Source organism: Bufo gargarizans, chromosome 1, assembly GCF_014858855.1.
Source record: "Bufo gargarizans isolate SCDJY-AF-19 chromosome 1, ASM1485885v1, whole genome shotgun sequence".
In the NCBI taxonomy this organism is placed as follows: Eukaryota; Metazoa; Chordata; class Amphibia; order Anura; family Bufonidae; genus Bufo; species Bufo gargarizans.
The window spans coordinates 274,001,976-274,029,416 of NC_058080.1; positions in this window are offsets into that span (position 1 = coordinate 274,001,976).

The window sequence follows — 27,441 nt, forward strand, 5'->3', positions numbered from 1 at the left end:
TTTTACTTATCTTACCGATTCTGAGAATGTTTTCTCGTGACACAATGCACTTTATGTAAGTGATACATTTAAGTCAATTTTTCTTTCCTTTATTTGGGAAAAACATAAAAATGTACTGAAAATTCCCCAAAATTCACTATTTTTGAAATTTTCTACATTTAAGACAGATAGTAATACCTAATAAAATAGTTCTCAATCATCATTCCCCATATGTCTATTTTATGTTGGCATCATTTTGTAAATGTAATTTAATTTTTTTATGATGTCAGGTGGCTTCGAAATTTAGATGCTAATTTTAGTTCAAAGGTGTCTCATAGAATTAGGAAACACTTGACTATGAAAATGAAAAATTATATTTTTTTCTAGCAAAAGTGATTTTAGGCCAAATTTTTTCACTTTCACAAGGGGGAACTGGAGAAAATGCACCCTATAATTTGTTGCCCATTTTATCCTGATTACAGTAATACCCCATATGTGCTTGTATACTGCTATATGGATGTACCACAGGGGTCAGAAGGAAAGGCGCACCAAATGGCTTCTGGAAGGCAGATTTTACTGGAATAATTGACAGGTGCCATCTTGCAATTGAACACACCCTGATGTACCCCTAGAGTGGAAACCCCCAAAAAGTGACCCCATTCTAGAAGCTACACCCCTCAAGGCATATTTCAAGGTGTGTAGTGAGCACTATGACCCATCAGGCGTTTCACAAAATTAGGAAACACTTGGCTGTGAAAATGAAAAATTCGGCACCTGAGGGGTTAATTGTGCGTATCATAGCCCCCTGTAAGAGATCAGGGGCTGCCAGGCAGCAGGGGGCAGACCCCCCTCCCTCCCCAGTTTTAAATTCATTGGTGGCCAGTGTGGCCCCCCTCCCTCCCTCTACTGTATTAATTTCATTGGTGGCCAGTGCGGCCCCCCCTCCCTCCCTCTACTGTATTCATTTCATTGGTGGCCAGTGCGCCCCCCCCTCCCTCTTTCTACTGTATTAATTTCATTGGTGGCCAGTGTGCCCCCCCTCTACTGTATTAATTTCATTGGTGGCCAGTGCGGCCCCCCCCCCCATCATTGGTGGCAGCGGAGAGTTCCGATCAGAGTCCCAGTTTAATCGCTGGGGCTCCGATCGGTAACCATGGCAACCAGGATGTTACTGCAGTCCTGGCTGCCATGGTAACTCAGCAATATTAGAAGCATTATACTTACCTGCTGCACTGTCTGTGACCGGCCGGGCACTCCTCCTACTGGTGAGTGACAGATCTGTGCTTTAAGCAATGCGCCGCACAGACCTGTCACTTACCAGTAGGAGGAGCGCCCGGCCGGTCACAGACAGTGCAGCAGGTAAGTATAATGCTTCTAATATTGCTAAGTAACCATGGTTACCGATCGGAGCCCCAGCGATTAAACTGGATCTCCGATCGGAACTCTCCGCTGCCACCAATGATGTGGGGGGGTGAGAGGGGAGGCCGCACTGGCCACCAATGAAATTAATACAGTAGAGGGAGGGAGGGGCCGCACTGGCCACCAATGAAATTAATACAGTAGAGGGAGGGGGGCCGGGGGGGCTGCACTGGCCTCCAATGAAATTAATACAGTAGACGGAGGGAGGGGGGCCGCACTGGCCACCAATGAGATTAATACAGTAGAGGGAGGGAGGGGGGCCGGGGGGGCCGCACTGGCCACCAATGAAATGAATACAGTAGAGGGAGGGAGGGGGGCTGCACTTGCCACCAATAAATTTAAAACTGGGGAGGGAGGGGGGGTCTGCCCCCTGCTGCCTGGCAGCCCCTGATCTCTTACAGGGGGCTATCATACACTCAATTAACCCCTCAGGTGCGGCCCTGTAAGAGATCGGATGCTGCCAGGCAGCAGGGGGCAGTCATGTACACAGTTCTTAGTATATTCTAACTTGAAGCGTCCCCATCACCATGGGAACGCCTCTGTGTTAGAATATACTGTCGGATCTGAGTTTTCACGATGTAACTCAAATCCGATGGTATATTCTAACATAGAGGCGTTCCTATGGTGATGGGGACGTTTCAAGTTAAAATATACCATCAGATTGGAGAAAACTCCGATAGGGACTCCTGACTTTACATTGAAAGTCAATGGGGGACGGATCCGTTTGCAATTGCACCATATTGTGTCAACGTAAAAACGGATCCGTCTCCATTGACTTGCATTGTAAGTCAGGACGGATCCGTTTGGCTCCGCACGGATCACGGAACAACGGAACCCCGTTTTGCGGACCGTGAAAAAATACTGTCGTGTGCATGAGACCTTACACCTACATTTTTCACTTTCATAAGGGGTAACAGGACAAAATGCAAGCCAAAATTTGTAACCCATTTTTCCCTGAATACGGCAATACCCAAATGTGCTTGTAGCCTGCTGTATGGGCGCTCAGCAGGGCTCTAGAGGCAAAGTTCTAAATATGGTTTTTGCAGGCTTGAATATACAGACATGGATTTTATGTTTCTATTTCATGTCACATTAAAAAAATTCCTGAGGTCTCCAGAAATTAAAAATCTCAAGTAGTGACCCCATTTTAGAAAGAGCACCCCCGTACGAACATTTTGAGTGGTGGAAAGGGTGTCTCGCAGAAGAAAAAAGTATTTCAAAGCACACATTTGTGAAAAAGAAAATCTATTAGCAGACCCCAATTTTTCACTTTCACAAGCGGTTAAAGGATAAAATGCACCCCAGGATGTGTTCCTCATTTTCTCCCCATTCAGAAAACACCCCATATGTGCTTGTAGTCTGCTGTATGGGCGCACAGCAAGCAAACAGAAAAATATGGATTTTGCTGGCAGGCATGAATTGGCAGACATGGATTTTAGGTGTTATTTCGCATTTAAAAAAATCCTGTGGTCCTTAGAAATTAAAAACCCCAAGAAGTGACCCCATTTTGGAAATTGCACCCCTGTACGAACATTTTAAGAGGTGGAAAGGGCACCTAACAGTTGTCTCACAGAAAAGAATATGTAGTGGTTGTTGGAAAGTGGGTATGCAAGTGAGGTGGACTAAATCAGATCTTTAGAAATATTGGAGGGAGCATAAAGGATGAAATTAATAACCCATGGATGAGTAGTAGGTTCAGAAAAAATCCTTTATGCAGAGGCCAAGTTTATCAGGGCAGGTGTCGCACTGATAAATGGTGTCCTTTCGAATTCCCCTTTTGTAACAAACTCGACATCTTTTTTGAGTCTTTCCCCTCTTTGTTGTTTGTGGGACTTCACCAGGGAAATGTTGTCCTGGTACAACACGGGCACCATGACCTCCTGAAGTACTTGGGCCTTCCTCTTCCTGACTTTGGAAAATTAGGGCCTTGATGACCACCTCATGGAACTGAAGGAAAGTTCCTGTGTGGCCTGCAGCTCGATGTAAAATGTACGCACTTTACAGTGCGATCTGTACAATGTATACGGCCAGCTTTTTGGACCACACCTTAGTTTTACACATGGCACTGTAGAGCTTCAGAACTTGATCAGACAGATCAACCCCTCCCATGTGCCTGTGTGCCTGTTGCAATCAAGGATGCAGTCTGGCTTGTTGACAGTGGTAGTGGTACCTCGCACTTGGGCAGGAGAACTGGTGTTAGTTTGAATGGTGGTCAGTACGAGGACATCCCTCTTGTCCTTGTACTTAACCGCCAGGATGTTCTCATGGCGGAGAGCCTTACTGTCACCTTTTCAGAGTAGTTGCCCTACCAGGGATCTAGGGAGGCCTCTCTGATTTTCACGCACTGTGCTGCAAGCCACAGTATCTCTGGCTTTTAGGGACATGAATAGGGGGATGATGGCGTAATAGTTATCCACATAGAGGTGGTAACCCTTATCCAGCAGTGGGTGCAGTAAATCCCACACTATCTTCCCAGTAAGTCCTAGGACGGGGGGCATTCAGGAGGTTGTATCCGGGAATCTTTCCCTTCATAAACCTGGAACCTGTAAGTACTCTCGCAGAGCTTGTACATTTTAATTCCGTACCGTGCCCGCTTGCTGGGCAGGTACTGACGGAATTTAACTCTCCTTTAAAATTTACAAGGGACTCGTCTATGCTAATTTCTTTTTCTGGGGTGAACACCTCTGTAAATTTAGAGTTGAGGTGCTCCTTATTTTGAATAGACGGTCAAGTGGGTCATTTTTTTTGGGGGGGGGGGCAGTGTGTGTTATCATTATAATGTAGGAATTTCTAAATTGATTCAAATCTTGTATGGGACATGGCCATATTGTAAATTGAAGTGTGGCACAAGACATCTGAACTCCAATATTGTCTCATTTCCGATTTTTTTTACCAGGCCCATATGCCTCAAGAGCCCCCAAAACATCTTAATGTCTGCTGCATTTATTGGGGTCCAACCTAGGGGTCTAGCATATGGATGTCAAGTTTTGAACAATAAATGGGTCACCATCAAATTTATGAAATCGTCAGAGAAAAAGATTTCGAAAAAATCTATTTCTGTGAAGATCGTGCAGTCAATCTGGGCTCATAATACTCAGGCGGTGTGGTCTATAGGGGATTACTGGGGGGGGCGTATGCGTCTTCAACGGAGTACATCCTCTGGGATGGACGGGACATTTTTATTTTTATTGGTGTGTGTAAAGTGAAAAAGTGTCAGGGGGGTGTATGTAGTGATTTAACACGTAAGGGGGCTTGTAATGAATTTACAAGATAAGTGAAAGAATAAGATAAAAAGTTAGAAAAAACAATGAAATCTGAGCAGATGCTGTCAGTAATTGACAGTACTGACCGGCTCTCAGCAGGTGCAGGACCCACGCACACAGTTGGCATGTGCACGGGTTCAAAAAGCTAAACTAGTACTAACTAAAATAGACATGTATTTATATATATATATATATATATATTTATATACAGGTATATATATGGATATGTATATACACTGCCTGTCCCAAAAAAAAGTCGCCACCTGGATTTAACTAAGCAAATAGGTATGAGCCTCCTATTGGATAATTACTGCATGGGCGATTATCTTTCAGCTGGCAATAAGTTATTTAACCCCAACTGGTGCAATGAGTTGCTTCTCATTTCTTAAAACAACCATGTCGAAAGACACATCTCGTGGTTGTGGAAAAGATGTTAGTCTGTTTGTAAAGGGTCAAATCATTGGCATGCATCAAGCCGAGAAAACATCTAAGGAGATTGCAGAAACTACTAAAACGTTTGGTGAAATCAAATGGAAGAAAAACAACAGTAGAGCTCAGGGCTATGTTTAATAGTGAAAGTAAGAGCATTTCCATACGCACAATGTGAAGTGAACTCAGTGGATTGGGACTGAACAGCTGTGTAGCCGTAAGAAAACCACTAATCAGTGAGGCAAACCAGAAAAAAAGGCTTCAATTTGCTAGGGAGCATGAAGATTGGACTCTTGGTCTGATGAGTCCAGATTTACCCTGTTCCAGAGTGATGGGCGCATCAGGGTAAGAAGAGAGGCAGATGAAGTGATGCACCCATCATGCCTAGTGCCTACTGTACAAGCCTGTGGGGGCAGTGCTATGATCTGGGGTTGCTGCAGTTGGTCAGGTCTAGGTTCAGCAACAGTATGTGCTCGAAGAATGAGGTCAACTGACTACCTGAACATACTGAATGACCAGGTTATTCCATCAATGGATTTGTTCTTCCCTGATGGCACAGGCATATTCCAAGATGATAATGCCAGGATTCATCAGGCTCAAATTGTGAACGAGTGGTTCAGGGAGCATGAGACATCATTTTCACACATGGATTGGCCGTAATCAAAGCTAAAGGAGGTCCAACAAAATATTAGAGTGTGTGACCTTTTTTTTGGGTGGCAACTTTTTTTGGGGACAGGCAGTGTATATGGATATGTATATGATCAGCACTTGCCAGTCACAGCTCGCACACAGAAAAAGTGGTGCAGAGCTGGAAAAGACCAAAAAAAAAAAAAGGACAGACTGGAGTCCGCGGGGTTGGGGGTGGAGGGACAGGGACAGGGAATGAGGATCTGAAACTGCTGCAGATGAGCCAAAGATCACTGCAGCTGTTCCAGATGTTGTTGTTCTTCTTGTGAAAGCAGTGAAAACCACTGATTTATGTGGTAGTACCACAAGTCCCAGCCGACAATTAGCAGCACAGTGGGGAACAGATCCTCTCTGCAAGCAGTCACCAAGCTATAATGGTTGCTTGCAGATAGGCACCAACTGTTCTTTCGGCTGCATAGTGCTGCCATTGGCTGGAGCGTTGTTCCAGGTAATAGCAGCGCTGGGAGGGGACACCAGAGTCTGTTGTGACATGGGCATAACCTCCAGCCAAGCCCCTCTGCAGCACCACAGATTGGCTAATTGTAGAATAGCGCTGCCATTGGCAGCGATCAGGGCTGCAGGGGGCGCGGAAAAACTCCTGCTCGCCCTCAGCTAAGATGGCTGCCTGTCGATTAGCGCAGCCATCTTATTCTGGTCACCGCGCAATGCAATGTGGTGACCTGAGTTAACCATGACGTACTTTTACGTCAAGATGCGGGAACGCACTGACTTCCATGACGTAATAGTATCGGAAAGGTTTTAATAGTTCATAAGTTAAAATTTATCCCAAAAGATAAATAATGTAGATAATAGCAACCATAAGTGCAGTTTATACCAGTGCGCAAACAAAAACAAGAAACAGTCTTACCTATTTGCACAGATACGTTATCTGGGGGTCCCCAACAAGGAGCTGGGTGTCTTTCCCTAATTGCCTCTACTTGGCCTGAGCTAATCTTTTAGGTAGCAGAGCACTAGCCCTAATAAGGGCGACCCCTCTGAGCCATCCCTCTAATCTTACTAGGGCTCCCTGCTGTACCCTGTAATGAGATAGTCTCCCGACTCTGTGAAGAGGTCAACTGGGATGTGCAGCAGGAGAATTCACGGTAAACAAAAAATATGTCCCAACGTGTTTCTTTGGATATTTACCAAGTCATCAGAGGACCGTTGTGAAAAAGGGTCCAGGTATCATTATTACCCAAACCTATCAGCTTGTCCTATACTGGCCTAATGGTGCTGAGTGCCAGTGAGGACCCGAGCAGCAGTACATATGGTACTAATCTGCCCCTGCGTCCCACATGGAGTTTTAAGCTTTCCTGGGCACCCAGTCATCCGCCCCTCAAAATACACGTCACACGGGCATGCAGCGTTGTAGACCAGTAGAGCTGAGAGGGTGTATCAGTCACCGCCCATCGCTTGAAGTCTTCACTGATTACTGAAGGTGCGAGGCAGGTTCTGGAACATCCCCCTGGGACGTGTAGGTTTCAGCACGCCCAGGGAATTCACAATGGCAGTGAATGTTAATGGGCGCCTGGGTCCTTCCTCATGGCTGGATAATGGAAGTTTTTGAAGATGTATTTTGTTCTGGCAGTATTTTATGACGGACTGTTGTATTTGGCTCTGTTGGGGTGGTATAATGTGCCTCAATAAGGTATTGCTGGCCCTGCCTTCTATCAATTTGAACCTGACTACAAAACGGGGCCACTTTTAGTATTTTTTCCAGACCCACTTTAAGTTTCCAGTCCGCCCCTGCTTTAGATAGAGCGGAATGGGATTTCATATAGGCAAACCTTCACTCTCACAGGAGAAGGAGTAACAAGTATTTCTGAGCAAAAATGTCTGAGATATTAAATAATGAATGTGGTGAAGACTTCAAATGATGGGCGGTGACTGATACGCCCTCTTAGCTCCACAGGTCTACAACGCCACATCCCAGTGTGACGTGTATTTTTAGGGGCGGATGACTGGGCGCCCAGGAAAGCTTAAAACTCCACGTGGGACTCTTCAGTGAGATCCAGCCATAGAAATAAAGGATGCCTTCCCTGATCTCCACACGGGGAAGGCGTTCAGGCCCCAGGAGCGCAGCCCTCCTGAGGAAAGCCGCCTCAGATGCAGTGGTCGCAATTGACCACAGCATCTGAGGGATTAAATATCTGTGATCTGAGTTACCACCAATCGCAGACATTAGCCCCAGGTGTCTACTGTTTAAAACATCAGAAACCCTGCACCTATAGCACACCCCGTGCTCAGGAACCGGCACCCTTTTTATACGCTGGACTTCAACCGTACATGTACAGCGGCAGTCCTAAAGAGGTTAATGGGGTTTTCTGTACTTGGATATTGATGACTGCAGGATGGGTCATCAATGTGAGATTGTCAGCTGTTATGGGCCACCAGCACCAAAAACCCAGATCCCCTGGACAGAAGTGTCCGTCCACTGTGTAGTTTTCTGCATTGGAATTCTACAGCTCAGCTTCCATTTACTTGAGTGGGAGCTAATCTGCAATACCGTGGCACATCCACCACACAGTGGATGGAACCTTGAGCTTCTATCTCTGTGCAGTGTATAATTTACAGCGCTGGTGGTTGCCCAAAACAGCTGATCAGTGGCGCTGCCAGGTGTTGGTTGGAATTCAGAAGTAACAAGCATTGTAACCCTGGGCAGAGTTGGACAGCAGCAGCAGGGTATTAGTGGAGGTCAGAGTTAAACATATCTGCTCTAAATTCATAAACATGTGGAGCCCTCGTGACTAAGTATGTGCACCATAATATTTTTTCTCTTTATTAAGGGTTCTTTCTACCAGTTTTGACAAGGCAGTCACTTCCATTTGTCCCAGTTATTTATACAGTAATATCTTACTCTGGTTAAAGGGGGTTTCCAGTAGTTAAATATTATTATTATTTATTATTAAAGCGCCATTCATTCCATAGCGCTGTACATATGAGAAGAGGTATACATACATAATACAGACAATTGCACTAAGCATGAACAAGACGAGTTACAAACTGGTACAGAAGGAGAGAGGACCCTGCCCGTGAGGGCTTACAATCTACATATTGATGGCCTTTTTTCAGGCTAGGTCATCCACTGATCGGTGGGGGTCCGACACCTGTTATCCCCATAATCAGCTTTTTGAAGCATCGTCGAGTGCTGCAGCCTCCTCATAGCATACCAAACACAGCTCTGTATATTGTATAGTGACTGTCCTTGGTATTGCAGCCCAGGCCTATTCACTTGAATGGAACTGAGCTGCAAAGAGGCGATGTGACTGATGAACGTGACTCCACTGACCTAGGACGAGGCCGCAGAACTCTCCAAAGCATCACAATCTCTTCAAGCAGCCAACTGACAGTCAGACCCCCACAGATCCGATAATGATGATGTATCCTGAGGATAGGCTATCGATACTGAACTCCAGGAGCATAACTAGAAAACGCTGTGCCCCAAAGCAAATTTTTGAATGGTCCTCCTCTTCCCTCAGCAACTTCTTTACGATCCCCCAATGGCTAGTTTTGACCATGCCTCCTTAGTGCTCCCAAAACAGTAGAATGCCCCCTGAGTGCCCCCTTCACAGTAGTGATATCCCCTTAGTGCTTCCTTCACAGTACTTATGCCCCCTTAGTGCTCCCATGCAGTAGTTATGCCACCTGTGTGCCCCTTTCACGTAGCATTGTCACGGCCATGGCTATGACCGTGACTCTCTAACCGCATGCGGTTGCCTGCGGTTTCGTGTGGGTTTAAACCACAGGTGAGGGCCGCTGGCGTGTGGCCTAACTTGTGGTTGCCGCGGGCAACCGGTAGTCTCATGTGTATGTGTCAGCAGCAGCCTGAGCGTGGCTAGGCAGCTTGCTGCAGTTGCATGCGGTTGCACCTAACTACCTTTCTGTTAGGTGCGTGTGTATTTATGCACTGTTGTTTGTCTGTGTGCACTCTGTGTAGTATGTGTGGTGTGCACTGACACCTTCCCCCTCACTGTGGTTGTCCGTGGCAACGTTTGCTGGTATTGTGTACATGTGGTGGCACTGTCCCGGCCTTTGGGCTGACTCCCAGGACAGGGTTGCCATCCATGTCGTTGCCAGCGGCAACAGCCACAGTGTGTGATGTTAGTTGGACACTTCCCCTTTAAGTTTGGGTGTTTTCCCTTCTGTGGTGTTGGAAGGGTTAACTCCCTTCCCAGTGTGTGTGATGTCACTGGGTGTGTCCTTTCGTTGGGTGTGGCTTCTTGGCCTATAGAGCCTGGGCCTTTTGCATGGCTCAGTAGGTTGCTTCAGCCTTGCTAGCTGGAGCAGCCTCCTGTGTTGCTATCTGCCAGTGAGAGCCACCACTGTTGTCATAGGTCTATGTTCAGGTCTAAGTTTATGTTTAGGTTTGCCTGTGTGTTTATTTTGTATGTTATATTCTGTTGGGACCTTCCTGTGTATTGCTGTTAATGTTCCCCTTTTCCCAACAGCTCGGCCTTTGAGACTCCTGCTCCTCCGTGCCTAGGAGGAGTAGGTCGTCTTACCCAGCTCCTAGCGCAGGGATCTGCGGAGGGTAAGACAGGGCTCCGAGGTTCCTGCGCATGGGCCCTCCTACCTTTAAGGTCGGCCCATGCAGGTTAGGAGTTAGGGTCAGGGTAGGGACGCTGTAGGAGGTGACCTGCTCCCTATCCTGTTCGCATGGCCGAGTAGCCTTTACAACACCTGGCATCGCACGGCTGAGGGTTTCCCCCATCCTCAGTCGTGACAAGCATGCTCCTTCACTGCCCCCTCTTCAGTAGTTTTGCCCCCTTAGTGCCCCCATACAGTAGTGCTGCCCCATTAGTGTCCTTTATATATTAATGAAACCCCTGTGGTGTTAATGAAAACCTAGCCACCTTCCCCCAATGAATGTAGCACTCCCTGTTCTCCCAGCAGGTGTGGTGTGATGACCGCTGAGCTGAGAGAGCTTTTTCAGCAGGCACGATAATGTCAATGCATGGTACCTCCTGGAGAGATTACGGCCAAGGAAAGAGGCCAGGGCAGTAATGGATGACAAACAACCATTACGGCCCAGACCCCCCTGCCGCTGATGCGGCGGTAGTTCCAGCCCTGTTGAACTCCCAGAAAAGTCCTTTTAAATATCATTATTCTTTTCATATCTGTAGCCTACTTGCTCTTTAACAATAGTTCTATGATTTTTGACCACTGCAATTATGTGTGACTTAGGACTGAAAGATTTCTCAAAGACCAACGATAAATGCCTATGGTATAGTATTTCATTTATACAAAGCTGGTGTCTTCCATAAACCAGTGCATTTGTAGGAAAGCGTAACATCACCCCACTGTTCCTACAAAATATCAACTATAATACTATAATTACTAGTTTGCACAAACTTGCAAAGAAAACTAAACATTAATTTCTGATTGTTTGATTTATGTATTGCATCAGGCGAAAAGGTGCTTTCCCATTCAAGACTGATTCCTCATTCTTCTAACAGATGGAACATAGAGGAAATAGCTACATTTCCCAGAAATGAGTCTGAAGCAGGACACTCTAGAGCTGCATCTTCTTGTCACTATATATTTATTATCACTGGCCGGTTTACTATTTAAATTCTTCTTCTTCAAGATTAATTACAATTTTGACAAATTTTATAATTTATTAAAGCAGAATGGAAGTATTCAAAAGTAATAATGTAAGCACAATACATTTGTACACTTTAAACATTATAGGGGGGTTATTTATTTACTATCCAGAAATACACCTATCTTAGGCGTATTTCTGGTGCAGATTGCGGTGTCCGACGGTGGATATGCCAAAGTTATGTAGAGGCCGTTGCCTCTTCATAAATTCGGCGTGTCCACCACCAGCTATAGGGGTTATTAAAACATCGGTCTTAATAAATGACCCCCTATATTTCTTTGAACTTCAAGTTATTTCTAATATGTTTTTAGTGTGCAAGTAAGTTTAGTTGGCCTAGTTCTCACTTGTAATTTATGCCACTTTTCTGCTTAAATTATATTAAATGTGTCAGGCTGCAGTGACATGCCCCCTTCTGCTAAGCCCCGCCCCATTTTTTTAAAAGAGCAGTGTAAAACATTAAAAAACATTTTTTTTTCCGCAAAATGTAATTTGCAAATTATGAACCTTTTTTTTTTTTTTTTTTTACCTAAATAGGTATAAAGCATTTGTAAATGACCCCCATACATTTCTGGTGAATGAGTAAAACACGGGTCTCAAACACTTGGCCCATGAGGCTATGAGGCAGTAAAATTGTATCAGAGGTTTCGATGACATCACTGCAACCTCCTACGCAGAAAGATGTTGATGTCATCTCAACCACCTGCTCCAGACGTGGCCGGAAGAGCCCTGTGGCGTGCATAGAAGACGATGGTGAAGACCAGGAGTCAGTTGTTTTATTGGGTTTTTTTTAATTGTTTTTTTATATATGTTGGCACTAATACAGGCTACATCACTACGGGGGAGGGGCATTATAATACATGGGGCTCTACTGGGGCATTAATACAGCACAGAGCACTAGGAAGTGGCATTAACCCCTTGAAAACTTCCAACATACATCTACGGCAACAGTTGTCACTTTAAAGATAACTGCTGGGTTTCTGCTGTTTCAAATAGCAGAGACCCAGGGCTACCGATTGCAGACATTTAAACCCTCAGATGCCATGGTCAAATGTGACCACAGCCTCTGAAAAGTGAAAATGCAGGTGTCGCATGCTTCTACGTCATATCGGCTTCCCCCAGCTGAGATCGGGGATGCTGTTATATGCCAGTGATAGGCATCAGAGCCTAAAGCAGACTCTAGTCTATCACTGGTATATTCCAATGCATGCCTGCAGGTGGCAGCACTCTATTGGAATATACTGAATGCTGTGTTCTGTCATGGATAAATATCAATCACAGAATACAATTGGCAATCAACGGTGACTTAGAAAAAGTAAAAAAAAAAAGTAAAAAAAGTTTTAAAAATATGAAAAATTTTTTTTTCAAAGTTCAAATCATCTCCCTTCCCCAAAATAAAAATAACATTAAATAACCAATTAATAAAAAAAAAAAAACACCACATCCTAAAACGCCCACATTAATAATCTATACAAATATTTATCCCATATGGCAAACGGCATAACAGAAACAATATATATAATGGCCAATTTGTATATTTTTTTCTCATTTCACCTTCCCAAAAGAAATTGAATAAAAATTGATCAAAAAGTCTTACACGCCCTTGTGGTATCAATGAAACGTACAGATCTTCCTGCAAAAAATGAGAGTTAGAATACGGCAATAAAAGTTTTTTTACAAGTTTTTTTTTTTCAGTACTAAAACTTAATTAAAACCTATACAAATGTGGTATCATTGTAATTTTATTGACCCCCAAGAATGAAGGTAACTGGTCAGTTTTACTGCATAGAAAATGCTGTAAAAACAAAACTCATTAAACTATAGCGGAAAACTGGGAGAGTGAAAAACGAAAACACAAAAATGGAAAAACGGCAGGTCCTCTAAGGGTTAATACAGGCTAGAGCACTACAGAAGGACATTATAATACATAAGGCACTACTGAAGACATTAAAACAGGCCAGAGCACTATGGGGCAGGAGCATTATAATGCATGGGACATTATTGAAGGCATTAATACAGGCCACTGCAGTTGGTGAGGGGGCATTACCATACAGCGTCAATACTGCGGGAATTAATACAGGCTGGTGCACTACAAGGGGCACATTATAATACAGGGGACACTACTGGGTGAACTAATACAGTTCAAAGCACAACAGGGGGGGCATTATAATACAGGGGCACTACTGGAGGCATTAATAAAGGTCAGAGCATAACAGGAGGGCATTATAATACATGGGGCACTACCGGGACGCATTATAATACTGGGGACATTTTAAATACTGTGGGCACTACAGCAGGGATTTTTAAATACTGGGACTACTACTGGGGCCATTATAACTAGTGGAGCTACTATGGGGTGTAATAAATACCGGAACCACTATGAGAGGCACTTTATAGAGGGTTCTTGTTACTGCTGGGGTTGCTGTATGGGGGTCTTAAATCTACCAGGGGTACTGTGGTGTCATAATTACTACTGGGAGTAGTGGGGACATTATTATTGGTTACAATATGTAAGGCATTGCTACTAATGGGGTACTGTTGAGGAGCGTTATCACTATTGGGGGTACCATAGAGGGCACTATTAAAAAAGCAGGGCTATATGGCACTGTTATGTTTTCAGTATCGTGTTTGTGAACATGGGGGAGCACAGCAGGCCCACTATTGGCAGTGCAGAGACGAGATGCTACTGAAAGTTGTCAAGGTGGTCTGATTGGGTGAGAAGATGAGTATAGAGAACATCTACATCAGATTTCTGGATTAGTCCCTCGCCTGCTGCTTTGTCTCCCTCTGTATCTCCTACTATATGCATCCTATTCATTCTGCTTCTAGAAAGCTTGCACCGTTTTTTGTTTCCTTACACTGCAGACGTAACGTGGGTCCCTAGAAGCCAAGTCCCTTCGACCTTGTGGCAGGCTCTGGTGAACAGTCTAGGAGTATCCTTAGCCCTAGCAACCGGTGTGGTTAAGGAAGACTGGTAGCAGGTTCTAAGTTTGCTGGCTATGGTTCTGGATGTTAACCATAGTATTTCCTTACACTGCCTGTCCTGACTGTAAATGTCATGTTGCATAACCTCTACCAGCCCAGATATAACACTTGTACAACACGCTTTGATTTTTTGTATCTGGTACCATGCTTTTGAAATATCATCTGCAAGCCGCTGGTGATTTCTATTAGGGATTCCCTGTTTGAAGTACATACTCACATGAGCAGTTAAGGTAAAACAACCAAATCTAACAGTGACACAGTAGATTTACAACTTGTCCCAAGGGTGGACTGAGAGCTGAATAACCTAATAGAGGTTCCATGTTGTAGGCTGGTCCAAATTGAACTTACCGTAGGACCGTTGTGACGTGACACTCCACGCTCCGGAATCCCATACCAACTGGCTCCTTCGTGCGCACGCCAGCTACCGGCCGGGGCTGCGCTCGCGCTTTGAGGTTGAGCAAGAAATACAGCAATTTACCCTGCAACATCGAAGGATTGAATATTCGCCATACAAACCTCACCGGAACAGGTACTTTCTAATATCTTTGCTGTAACCCCCCCCCCCCCCCCCTTTTATTCCAGCGCTAGTACCGTCACTTATTTTATACATTTTGCATGTTTTATTGGATCAGGGCAGCAGACATCCATTTAGGTACCTAGCAGCGGCTCTGTTTACTAATTGTTTATAGAGTTAACTACCCATTGACAGCGCAGGCACAACTATATTATACAAATTGAAAAATGACTTGGTAACATAAGTAGGCAGCAAATAGCTTGTGACAGCAAGTAGGTGGGGCCAGCAAAACCCACAGTGTAGCACAAAATGCCACCCCAGCAGAACCAAATACTACAGTGCAACACAAAATACTGCCCCCTAGCTGCAGTATTCAACTGTATCACTGTCCTGACAACTGCAATCCAGTTGAATCCAGGAGGGCATCTGTGGTCACAGGCCAGGCACATAAGTACTTGATGCGACCAGCATTAATTACTACTGAGATTATCAAATTGTTAGGTCTCGTGCGGTCCCCAGGGCATCGGCCCACCGTGAATTTTCACTGTAGGGTCTATGGCCATTGAATCCCTGCCCTGTCCAGAGGCTTGACCATGAATCAGGCAGATCATCTCTTTAATGCCAGAAAGGGATGTGTCTTGCTGTAGACAAATGAATAGCTGAACATTATTCTAGAGCCATTAATATTACAAATTAAGCATTGCTAACTGTAATGTACCTATCCACTTAAAAGGCGTCCGCAGTCAGACTTTATGCAAGCCACCCTGGTTGGTGGAGACTAAGGGAATCATTTATTCTCCAGAAATATGCCTATATTAGGTGTATTTCTAGTGCAAATTGTAGCACAAAAGTTTTTTGCGCCGCACTCTGCAATGTCAGGTCTAAAAAAAGTGTGTGTGGTGTGGGCAGGCCCGTTTCATTTATCATTTTCTATGCATGTTTTAGGTGTACAGAAAGGTCTAAATGTAAGCCAGCAAGGAAGCTGCCGATGCCTCTTCATAACTTCGGCGGATCCACGGCCAGCTAAAGCGGCTATTAAGACCGACAACTGCCGGTCTTAATAAATGACACCCTAAAAGCAGTTATTCACCAGAACTTTCCATGAAGCGGGATATAATTGGCTGCTGTCAAGGCCCAGGCTAAATCTGCAAAGTAGACTCCAACTGACAGACCAGCAGACGGGTGCATCTAAGATAATAGGGTATATGCAAGAATCAGAGCCAGTAGAATGGTCAACTAGCCAAGTCAGAACTAGCAAAGAACAACATGTATAAAAAAGCTAAATAGAGACAAATCCAATAACCAGTCCAAGAGTCAGGTGCCAGCAATCAGTCACTTAAAAGGGTTATTCATTGACTAATATAAAAAATGAAAACCAGATATCATATAGTACATGGTATTCTCTTTCTAACAAAGCTAGAACCAGCCCTGTACCTCACATGGATCCAGAGATCTCCCCATCCAATGCTCTGCTAGATTTATATCAAGCTGGCAGCTCAAAGGGAGTGTCTTCTCTGCTGCAGCTAAGGGGGCGTGTCCATGCTCTCCCTATCCCAGCTCAGCGGGAGTGTCTTCTCTGCTGCAGCTAAGGGGGCGTGTCCATGCTCTTCCTATCCCAGCTCAGGAGCCAGTTGAAGGATGGAGCTGAGCATGTGCGGCCTTCTTAATGAGCAGGTCAAAGAAATAAGAAAAAACAAACAGCAGGTGGTGCTATACATATACATTTTATTAATTAGCTCAGTGGCTATGCTAAATTTTTTATTACATGCAATTACAAAAGTATTCAGACCTAGGTGCTGGTTTGAAAACTGTAGAATATTTTTTGTGGGACAACCCCGTTAAGGGCTAATCCAGAAGAAGTGGTCAGGAGCGAAGCCAAGGTAAAAATCACATGAAATCCACAAATTAACTCAGGAATCAGGTTGAAAGCTCAATAACTGTCAAGGGAATCCAGGGAAAGTTGGATTATATAGCTAGGCCTGTATTTCTTAATTAACAATTGTTGCAGAGCAGTAGGAGGGACCAACACAAGTAGGCACTGTACCAGCAGAACCAAATATCACAGTGCAGCACAATATAATGCCTCAGCAGAACCTAATACCATAGTGCAGCACAAAACATCTCCCTAGAAGCTGCCTCTCTCTGGTGGCCAGTGCCATTTGGAACCTTTTGTCTTCCTTTTCCTTCAACAGTTGTCTCTAATTAAGATAAGGAAGAGAGGGCTGAGGATGAACCAAGTACCATAGTATACTGCAGAAAAAATAATTCCCTGTAGTGCCACAGTAAAAACATGTCCAGTAGTGCCACAGTAAGAATGCTCTTTACTTTTATGGGCTTGTGGGCTTCCTAGTAGGCTATATAGCCAGTCTAACCATGAGTAAGTGGTGTAAAACTGCAAAATGTCAAAAAATGTTTGTGCAAATAAGCCCAAAAAGTTTTTGGGAACCAGAATTTTGCAGGTGCATAATTGCCTGATGCTCCTACATTAATTAATGCTGATAGCATCAGATCTTTATATACCTGGCTGGCGACCATGAAGAGTGCTTGGACTGCCCTGTGGAAAATTTCCCTGTAGGATCTATGGCCAGGCTGCCCCTGCCAAAGAAGCCATTGATTGGCTGCAGCGGTTTTGTGACCAATAACTTCCAGTGCAATGGGGACCCCCAGAAGGCACAGTGCTGAAACATAGGAGATGTGAGTGATTTTTTTATTTATTTTTTATTTTTTAACAGTTTTACATGACATAAGTTTTTTCTAACTAGGCTAGACGAACCCTCTGAGAAGAGTCAAAGGTATATAGGAAGTGGGGCTTGAATATGTTTTCTTATTATCATATTGACATCACGGGTATGGAAACAAACAGCAGAGTTTAAAATGCCAAAAAGAACACTTTTTTTCTGTAACACAGTATAGTTCTCCAAATATTTTACTGTGTTATGCCTTATCTACACCAATACTGACCCTAATATCCACACTCTGTTCACACATTTTTTTGTTATTTGAAGAAAAGGAATGTTAAAACAAGATGCAACAGAAAAAAGGAGACTGTATCAGTTGTGAGCCCTGTTGCATCCTACTTTAATAATAATCCCCCCCCCCCCCCCAAAAAAAAAAAAAAAAAAAAAAAAAAGTACCTCTCAATAGCATGCAGACAAATGGTATGAACATAAGGGGAAATTTATCAAAACTGGTGCAAAGGAAAACTGGCTTAGTTGCAGATTGGCACTCTGTATGTGTGGAGTAATACGGATAAAATACAATAAAATGATAAAAATACTACTTGTCCACCAGGTCGTCCCATAATATCTGGTGTCGGATCTTTAACTGCAAACCTTTCAAAATACATAGATTCATGGCTACAACCCTTAGTTAAAAAAACAAAATCATATCTGAAGGACACGACAGAAGTCATTGAAATACTGGAGAAATTAAAAGTCGAAGATGATTGGATTTTAGCTACTTTAGATATAAAATCACTATATACAGTGATTAATCACGATCAAGGCATTCATGCTCTTAAAGTTCATTTAGAAAAAGAAAATTTTAAACAGGAACAATTAGTTTTTATTATAGAAGGAGTAAGACACATACTAGAACACAATTATTTCTTTTTTGAAAATAACTATTACCTGCAGATCACGGGGACCGCCATGGGCACCAGGTTTGCCCCCAGTTATGCAAATTTATTTTTGGCATATTGGGAGGATTTATTTATTGATCCCAATATAGGGGGCAGCCTGGTGCTCTGGCGTAGATATATTGATGACGTCATCTTGATCTGGAGGGGTAATGAAAACAGTTTACACTCCTTTATCTCAGGATTAAATAACAATATTTATAATTTGAACTTCACAGCAAATATAAACCAATTAGAAACTGAATTCCTAGATCTAAATATAACCAAAAAAGAAAGTAAATATATATGTCGTACTTTCCAGAAAATAACTGCGAAAAATGGCTATATATTATACTCGAGTTGTCATTTGCCCCAATGGTTGATAAATGTTCCTTTTGGACAATTCCGTCGCTTAAAAAGAAATTGCACCGAAGAATTACAATACCAAAAAGAAGCCGAAATACTAAAAAATAAATTTTTAGAGAAAAAATATCCTATACATATTTTGGAAACAGCATCCCAGAAGGTAAATAAAATATCCAGAGAAACTTTCTTTACAAAAGATTCCGAAAACTCTGAGGAGCGTTTAAATACTAAAAATACAAAAAGTTACAAACAAACGGATTTCAGAATCATATTACCTTTTTCCACCCAACATAAGAAGATCGAACGAATTATTAACAAATACTGGCACTTATTAACTCAAGATAAAATAATCGGCCCATTATTACCGATTAAAGCACAGATTACCTACACACGAGCACAAAATCTAGGTCTGAAAATTGCACCTTCAATAAAACACAACCCCAAAAAACCTTCGTTCATTGGAAATTGGATGAACCTTAAGGGATTTTATAGATGTGGCAAATGCCAAGGATGTAAAATTACAAAATTTCCTAAAAGAACTACTGAAATTAAGTCATCCCAAAACAATTTCTCTGTGACTATTAAGAGTTTTCTTAGTTGTGATACCTCCAGTGTAGTTTATCTAATCCAATGTCCGTGTGGGAAACAGTACATTGGTAGGACAAAACGATGCCTGAAAACAAGAATCAGCGAACATTTACGCAATATTAGAAATGGATACATGAAACATTCATTATCAAAACATTTTAAAGAAATCCATAACAAAGACCCAAAAGGCATGTTTTTCATGGCATTACAAAAAATTGATACACACTGGCGAGGAGGCAAACATATAGACAAAATGTCCAGGGCCGAATCACGGATGATATTCGACTTTGGAAGCCTGATTCCGATGGGATTAAACGCTGATTTAGAAATTTTCGGCTTTCTATAGGATATCGGCTGCATGTCTGTCTTCCGACGGAGAGCCTCATGTTTGGCTGTTTACCAGCACTGAGTCTCCCCCTTGGAGGCAGACATGCATCCTTTTATCATCATGCAACATTCTATCACCATGTAACATTTTTTACCATCACGCAACATCATACTACTATGTATTCTACTATATTATTCTTTTGTACTAAAGAAATATATTTAAACATGTTTTATTCATTTTATATAATATTTATTGTTTTAGTTATTATGTGTATATTTTTACTAAAATAAATAAGCTGCAATATTTATTCCTCATGAGGTAAATCAGACTAAACATCAGATACAATATAACAGAAAAACGCATAAGCAGAGAAATTAACGCATTAAAAGCGCATATAAAACTTTTCATAGACAATTGGATATCCATTCGAAGTTTTGAATCCAGGCCGCTTTTTAGTTTTCTCTGATGGATCTATATAAAGCCAACCTTAAATTTGGGAGATCAGCTGCCACTGAAGAAGGGGAAGAGGTCCCCGAAACGCGTTTGGCGTAAACAGCTGATAGCTCCCACTCTACTCAAAGGCCTTTCTACAGATGCTATAAAGTCTGAAACTATCCTTTCAAAAATTGGAGCGCTCCGAAAAAATCTCCTATTTAAAAAATCGCCGAGCAGAGTTCTCGCGATACCCGGATACAGTCACGGACTAAGATTACGTCACACACCACGTGAGACGCGGCGCCCTGGGATACAAACAATTCAGCTATCCGCCTTCACGATACCTTGTTGCGGACCAAGCCAGGAGCACGCCGGCGACCACGCTACTCTAGCGTTGGTACAGACACACAGTAGAAGACCGGGCTGAACCAGTTATACGGTAACCACATCTACCTTGAAAACCATCCGGGTTAAGGTAAGACCTTTTGCTACCTCAGAGCATACAGCACTTTATCTACAAATTGAATGGGACCATAATTGACTGAAAAGTCTATTCTGACTACCCGCTCCGTGTAAAAGTCCACTGAAATACGGACATATTATTATTATTATAGATTCAATGCGGCACTTCTGCTTATACAATATCTGAAAGAAAAAAGGACTTACAACCTGCATTTTTTTCTGTCTTATATGCAAGAATACCACTGAATATCGTCACTTTCAAGGACATATTGTGATCACACCCAGATCACTTTTTCGATTGTTATTGCAGTATTTATTATGCCGCGCAGCGTTTCTTTTTAGCCATTTATTTTGGCATTTTAAAGTTATTATAATTAAATTGTGTGATCACTTTACATTATATTGTATTTTTATCATTTTATTGTATTTTATCCGTATTACTCCACACATACAGAGTGCCAGTCCAGCCCACACACTTATCTTGTATTATTCCTTCCTGTACGGGTGATACAGTTTTCTGGCCTAGAGCACCTGGTCCTAACTGCTTAGGAGTGAGCTATTCCTGTTTTTTACTTCAATTTAGTTGCAGATTGGTTTCTATCAGATTGATCCTTTCATTTTCCAAAGAAGCTATGAAAAAAGAAAGGTGAAATATGATTGGTTGCTATAGGGAACTCACACAGTTTCCCTTTACACCAGTTTTGATAAATATACCTCATAGTCTTTTGATATTTTCATGCATACAATAGCTACCCTTTTTTTAAATTTATGAATACAAAGTTTTTACTGTTTTAACCCCTTAGTGACCACGCACATTTTTTTTAATTGCAATCCAAGAGCTATAGCTTTTTAGTTTTTTCATAAATGTACTTGTATGAGATCTTATTTTTTGCAGGACACGTTATAGTTTTTAATGCACCATTTTGGGTACGTGTAATGATTGATTAAAGCCAACTGTATAGCTAAAACCCTCTTCTTATTCATGTTATAGTTCTGTTTATCCTTTTGAGCCTGCGGTTTTGTAGTCTAATCTGTAAAACGGCAGCACCAAACCAGTGATTTGTCCTAACCGAAAAGCAAAATTCAAGATAAATTTGATTAATCTAGAACTGATTCACTCATCTCTACACATCAGTGTCCATTTTCTATCCATGAAAAATAGTCAGTGTCTAGTCCTTGACTAAATATGTGTAGTGTCCATTTTGCTCCATTTTTGCCTAACATGTGTCATCAGTTTTTTACGGGCACAGCTAGACTTAGGCTACTTTCACACTAGCGTTCGGCTAGCGTTCGATCTGATCCGTTCTGAACGGATCCGATCATAATAATGCAGACGGAGGCTCCGTTCAGTACGGATCCGTCTGCATTATTTTAGCAAAAAAAAGCTAAGTGTGAAAATAGCCTAGTACGGATCCGTCCAGACTTTCAATGTAAAGTCAATGGGGGACGGATCCGCTTGAAGATTGAGCCACATTGTGGCATCTTCAAACGGATCCGTCCCCATTGACTTACATTGGAAGTCTGGACGGATCCGCACGGATCCGCACGCCTCCGCACGGCCAGGCGGACACCCGAACGCTGCAAGCAGCGTTCAGCTGTCCGCCTGTCCGTGCGGAGGCGAGCAGAGCGGAGGCTGAACGCCACCAGACTGATGCAGTCTGAGCGGATCCGCCTCCATTCAGACTGCATCAGGGCTGGACGGCTGCGTTCGGGTCCGCTCGTGAGCTCCTTCAAACGGAGCTCACGAACGGAAACCCGAACGCTAGTGTGAAAGTAGCCTTAAAAAGGAATTTCCACCGTGTCTTCTAGCAATGGCCAATGAAATATGGAGCAAACACAGACATCATCCATGTTCTGTTTGTGGTTTTCACGGACCCATAGATTTTTTCAGTGGGAGTGCTTGGTCTGTAACACGGACCAAATAATGCATGGTTCAGTCAGTGGAATACAAGGATGTGATAATAAACTCATTAAAGGGAATACATCACTTTTAGTGTAGTGTAGCTTCAGACCTAATGATTTTAGCAGTCTGTCACTTCTGAACTGGCAACCAGTACTTTTAGAGTATTAACATCCCGAAACCCTAAGCACATGGCAGCGCTGCGAGGGAGATAAGTCCAATGAGGCTCGCTATCCATATCCTCCCCCACCTCTGGACGATGACCGACAGGTTTCTTTCCTGTTACGCATTGGAAAGTAACCTGTCATTCATTGTTAGAAGGCAGGTGAGGGCGAGGACAGTGAGCCTTAGACTCATCTCCCTCGCAGCGCTGCTGGGTTCGGCAAGACAGTACTCAGCGGGTCTGCCACTACAGTTATAGAAACAGTGGGTTAGATTTACTAATCCTGTAGATGGTGTAAATTTAGACAGGTTGTCTAGGCCGGCACCAGATTTGTCACAGGGGCTCAGGCTGGATGATCATACTGGTTCATCTTTAGAAACTTTCATGTAAGTTTTTATCAACTGTTTGTCAGAATTTTATGCCAGTATTATAGAGCAATTTTCGTGCAAAAATGTTGCCTAACAGGCCACACCCACTCCAGTAACACCACACCCCTTTTGATGAGCCACACCCCTTGTCAGGTTATGCACAGATAATTTCCCTAAAACTAGATGTGCAAAATTGCATCACATTTTGACATAATCTACGCCAGAATGTAGGTGGACTCACATTAGTAAATGTTACCTTTATCATTAAAATGTACTGTGCCAATAAACAATTTTAGTCTTTGAGATAAAAATACTGGGCACTCTCTCTTTAGGTAGAACCATGCGATTTAAAAACATATGCAAAGATGCGATTAATATTGATTTATTGACATATAAGAATAACCATGCGATTTATTAACATATACGAATAAAAAATATATCCTAAAACCTTACATAGCGCATACATCTATTACATATAGCAATGGGACAACCTTAAAATTGATGCATTCAAGGTTAAGAATTTAAAATGCCTAGGATCGTGGATAAATAAACGTCAGTGCAACAATGTAATATTATTCACTCTGCGGCTCGTAGCAGTTAAATCACAGTTACAGCTTTGGTATTATAGGAGCCGTTTTGGATATTGTTTGGGATCTTGATGTATCCCCTGTATTCACTTCAATAGTGTATCCGAATCCACTAATAGAAACAAAGTTGCTGGATCTCTAAACAAACAGTTCACAATGAGTGGTTAAAGCGGCGTCCCGCTATTACTCACTGCTCGATGATTGCTGTTGAAATCTTCGACTGCTGAAGTTCCGGTCCACTGTGTTTGTAGAAACTTTGCTCCCAGGTTGTCTCTGTCACCGGTCTAAATCGCTCTGGGCACCGCTCCGTAACACTGAAGAGCCAGTGTCCTCCGAGCCTTTGGTTACCTGCTGCCACGCTGGATTCGGTCTGCAGTCACGATAGGTAGTATCCTCGTGCTGCAATCTTAGTTAGTCAGCGTGCCAGGTCCTCGTTACTTGCAGGATATTCCGGTCTTTTTCAAGATCAACCTGGGATGATTTCAGCATATATTCAGCACGAGTTCATATAGATAAAATGGGGGTCTTGGGCCAAACGCGTTTCGGGGCTTAACGTTGCCCCTTCCTCAGTGGTAGTCAATCCCCCTTAAAAGGTTCTTTTTATATAAAATCCTTGCTGGTTCCAATTTCTCATTCAGATGTTGCTCCTCCTATTTTTCAAAATTTGGTGCGGGTCCTTTGATCATTGTTTGTGGATTTATAAAATATTCCATCGAAATATACCCTTTTCTATATGTTACTTTACTTTCCCTTTGCAGTCACATACTTGTCACACCTTACAAATCTTAATCCATATAATTACAGAATTACGATACACTCGGAATTAACATATTGGGTCCTCATTCAAATGACATAGAGAAAACGCATCCCATATTACTGCGATATCTAAGCGATTTTGCCGTTTCCCTGTCATACAGATAATTCAGACCAATAGTTCCAATATAATGTATATTACTCTTCTCAAAATTTCCTTATCTTTATAATACCCATAATATTGATCCATAAAAAAATTTGGACATACTCTGAATCCTTGTTGCCTAAATACGATATTAGTATGTCCCCTTGTCTGTTTCTAAAATGTAAAAGGATGTATTGACAACACCCATTGTGTAAAATATATGCTAAAAATTCTTAAATATAGTGGAATTATTTTATGACATTATTTATTTTTTAATTTTTTATTTGTTATTATTTTTCACAAGAACAATGTAGATGGGGGACTGGAAATTCTTCCGATCAGAAAATGCGATGGATGGGTGGAAGTACCTCGCAAAGGGCCGAACCCCCCCAGAAGGATTAAACTGGGAGGGGTTTTGCCGTCTGCGGGGGACATCCACCACGTTTACAGAAACCCGAACAACTCGAATTCTGCATTCAATCCACCCGGCATTAATGTGTTCAATTCATAAATTCGTTGGGTCTCTTGCCTTGACATTTTGCTTATATGATCCCCTCCCCTCCATCCTTTGTCTACTTTGTCAATTGCTGCAAATGTCATGCCTGTCGGATTCTTATCATGTTTTACTTTAAAATGTTTAGACAAAGCATGTGTCTCTAAGCCCTTTCTAATATTAGTGACATGTTCAGAAATGCGTTTTTTTTTTAAGTTCTTTTTGTTCTTCCCACATATTGACGTCCGCATGGGCATTCTATGAGGTATATGACATTGTCAGAGTTGCAGGTAAGAAAATCTTTTATTATATGTTTATTTGTCTTAGATAGGAAGAATTTCCAGTCCCCCATCTATATTGTTCTTGTGAAAAATAATAAAAAATTTAAAAATAAATAATATCATAAAATAATTCCACTATATTTAAGAATTTTTAGCATATATTTTACACAATGGGTGTTGTCAATACATCCTTTTACATTTTAGAAACAGACAAGGGGACATACTAATATCGTATTTAGGCAACAAGGATTCAGAGTATGTCCAAATTTTTTTATGGATCAATATTATGGGTATTATAAAGATAAGGAAATTTTGAGAAGAGTAATATACATTACATTGGAACTATTGGTCTGAATTATCTGTATGACAGGGAAACGGCAAAATCGCTCAGATATCGCAGTTATATGGGATGTGTTTTCTCTATGTCATTTGAATGAGGACCCAATATGTTAATTCCGAGTGTATCGTAATTCTGTAATTATATGGATTAAGATTTGTAAGGTGTGACAAGTATGTGACTGCAAAGGGAAAGTAAAGTAACATATAGAAAAGGGTATATTTCGATGGAATATTTTATAAATCCACAAACAATGATCAAAGGACCCGCACCACATTTTGAAAAATAGGAGGAGCAACATCTGAATGAGAAATTGGAACCAGCAAGGATTTTATATAAAAAGAACCTTTTAAGGGGGATTGACTACCACTGAGGAAGGGGCAACGTTAAGCCCCGAAACGCGTTAGGCCCAAGACCCCCATTTTATCTATATGAACTCGTGCTGAATATATAGTGAAATCATCCCAGGTTGATCTTGAAAAACACCGAAATATCCTGCAAGTAACGAGGACCTGGCACGCTGACTAACTAAGATCGCAGCATGAGGATACTACCTATCGTGACTGCAGACCGAATCCAGCGTGGGAGCAGGCAACGAAAGGCTCGGAGGACACCGGCTCTTCAGCATTACAGAGCGGTGCCCAGAGCGACTTAGAGTGGCGGCAGAGGCAACCTGGGAGCAAGGTTTTCTACAAACACATTGGACCGTAACTTCAGCAGTCGAAAACTTCAACAGTAATCACCGATCAGTGAGTAATAGCACGCCGCTTTAACCACTCATTGTGAACTGTTTGTTTAGAGATCCAGCAACTTTGTTTCTATTAGTGGATTCGGATACACTATTGAAGTGAATACAGGGGATACATCAAGATCCCAAACAATATCCAAAACGGCTCCTATAATACCAAAGCTGTAACTGTGATTTAACTGCTACGAGCCGCAGAGTGAATAATATTACATTGTTGCACTGACGTTTATTTATCCACGATCCTAGGCATTTTAAATTCTTAACCTTGAATGCATCAATTTTAAGGTTGTCCCATTGCTATATCTATTAGATGTATGCGCTAAGGTTTTAGGATATATTTTTTATTCGTATATGTTAATAAATCGCATGGTTATTCTTATATGTCAATAAATCAATATTAATCGCATATTTGCATATGTTTTTAAATTGCATGGTTCTACCTATAGAGAGAGTGCCCAGTATTTTTATCTCATTGTTTAATTCGTCAGAGGAGGGGCGAATCCTCTTTACTGTGAGCAGCTCCTTCTGTGGTTTCTTCCACTCCTGTGCGTCTCATTTACTCATTTCAATTTTAGTCTTTGGTTTAGAGCTGCTTACCATAAAATAATAAAATCCCACACAAGGTTAATAGTGATTAGAATATTAACTTTATTTAGATTTTTTTTCCCCTTTCTTTAAGTTACATTTCTTTTTTAACAAAGACGTTTCATAATAATTTATAATCATTTTTTATAGCAATTTACCTACTTTCATTTGACATTACATATGAAATATGTACATATTTACATTTATACAATGTGTGTAAAAAAAATACATATGTATGTATTACACATTTTGTAAGGCTATGGGTTTGACCTGTTACTCGAAGTATATACTCCATGAAATTTTAAAGGGGTATTTTAATTTTCAGCAAATATAATTGATAATTATCTATTTATTCAATATACTTGAATATAATGATTAATGACTTCCATTAAATGACCGCAAGCAAAGATC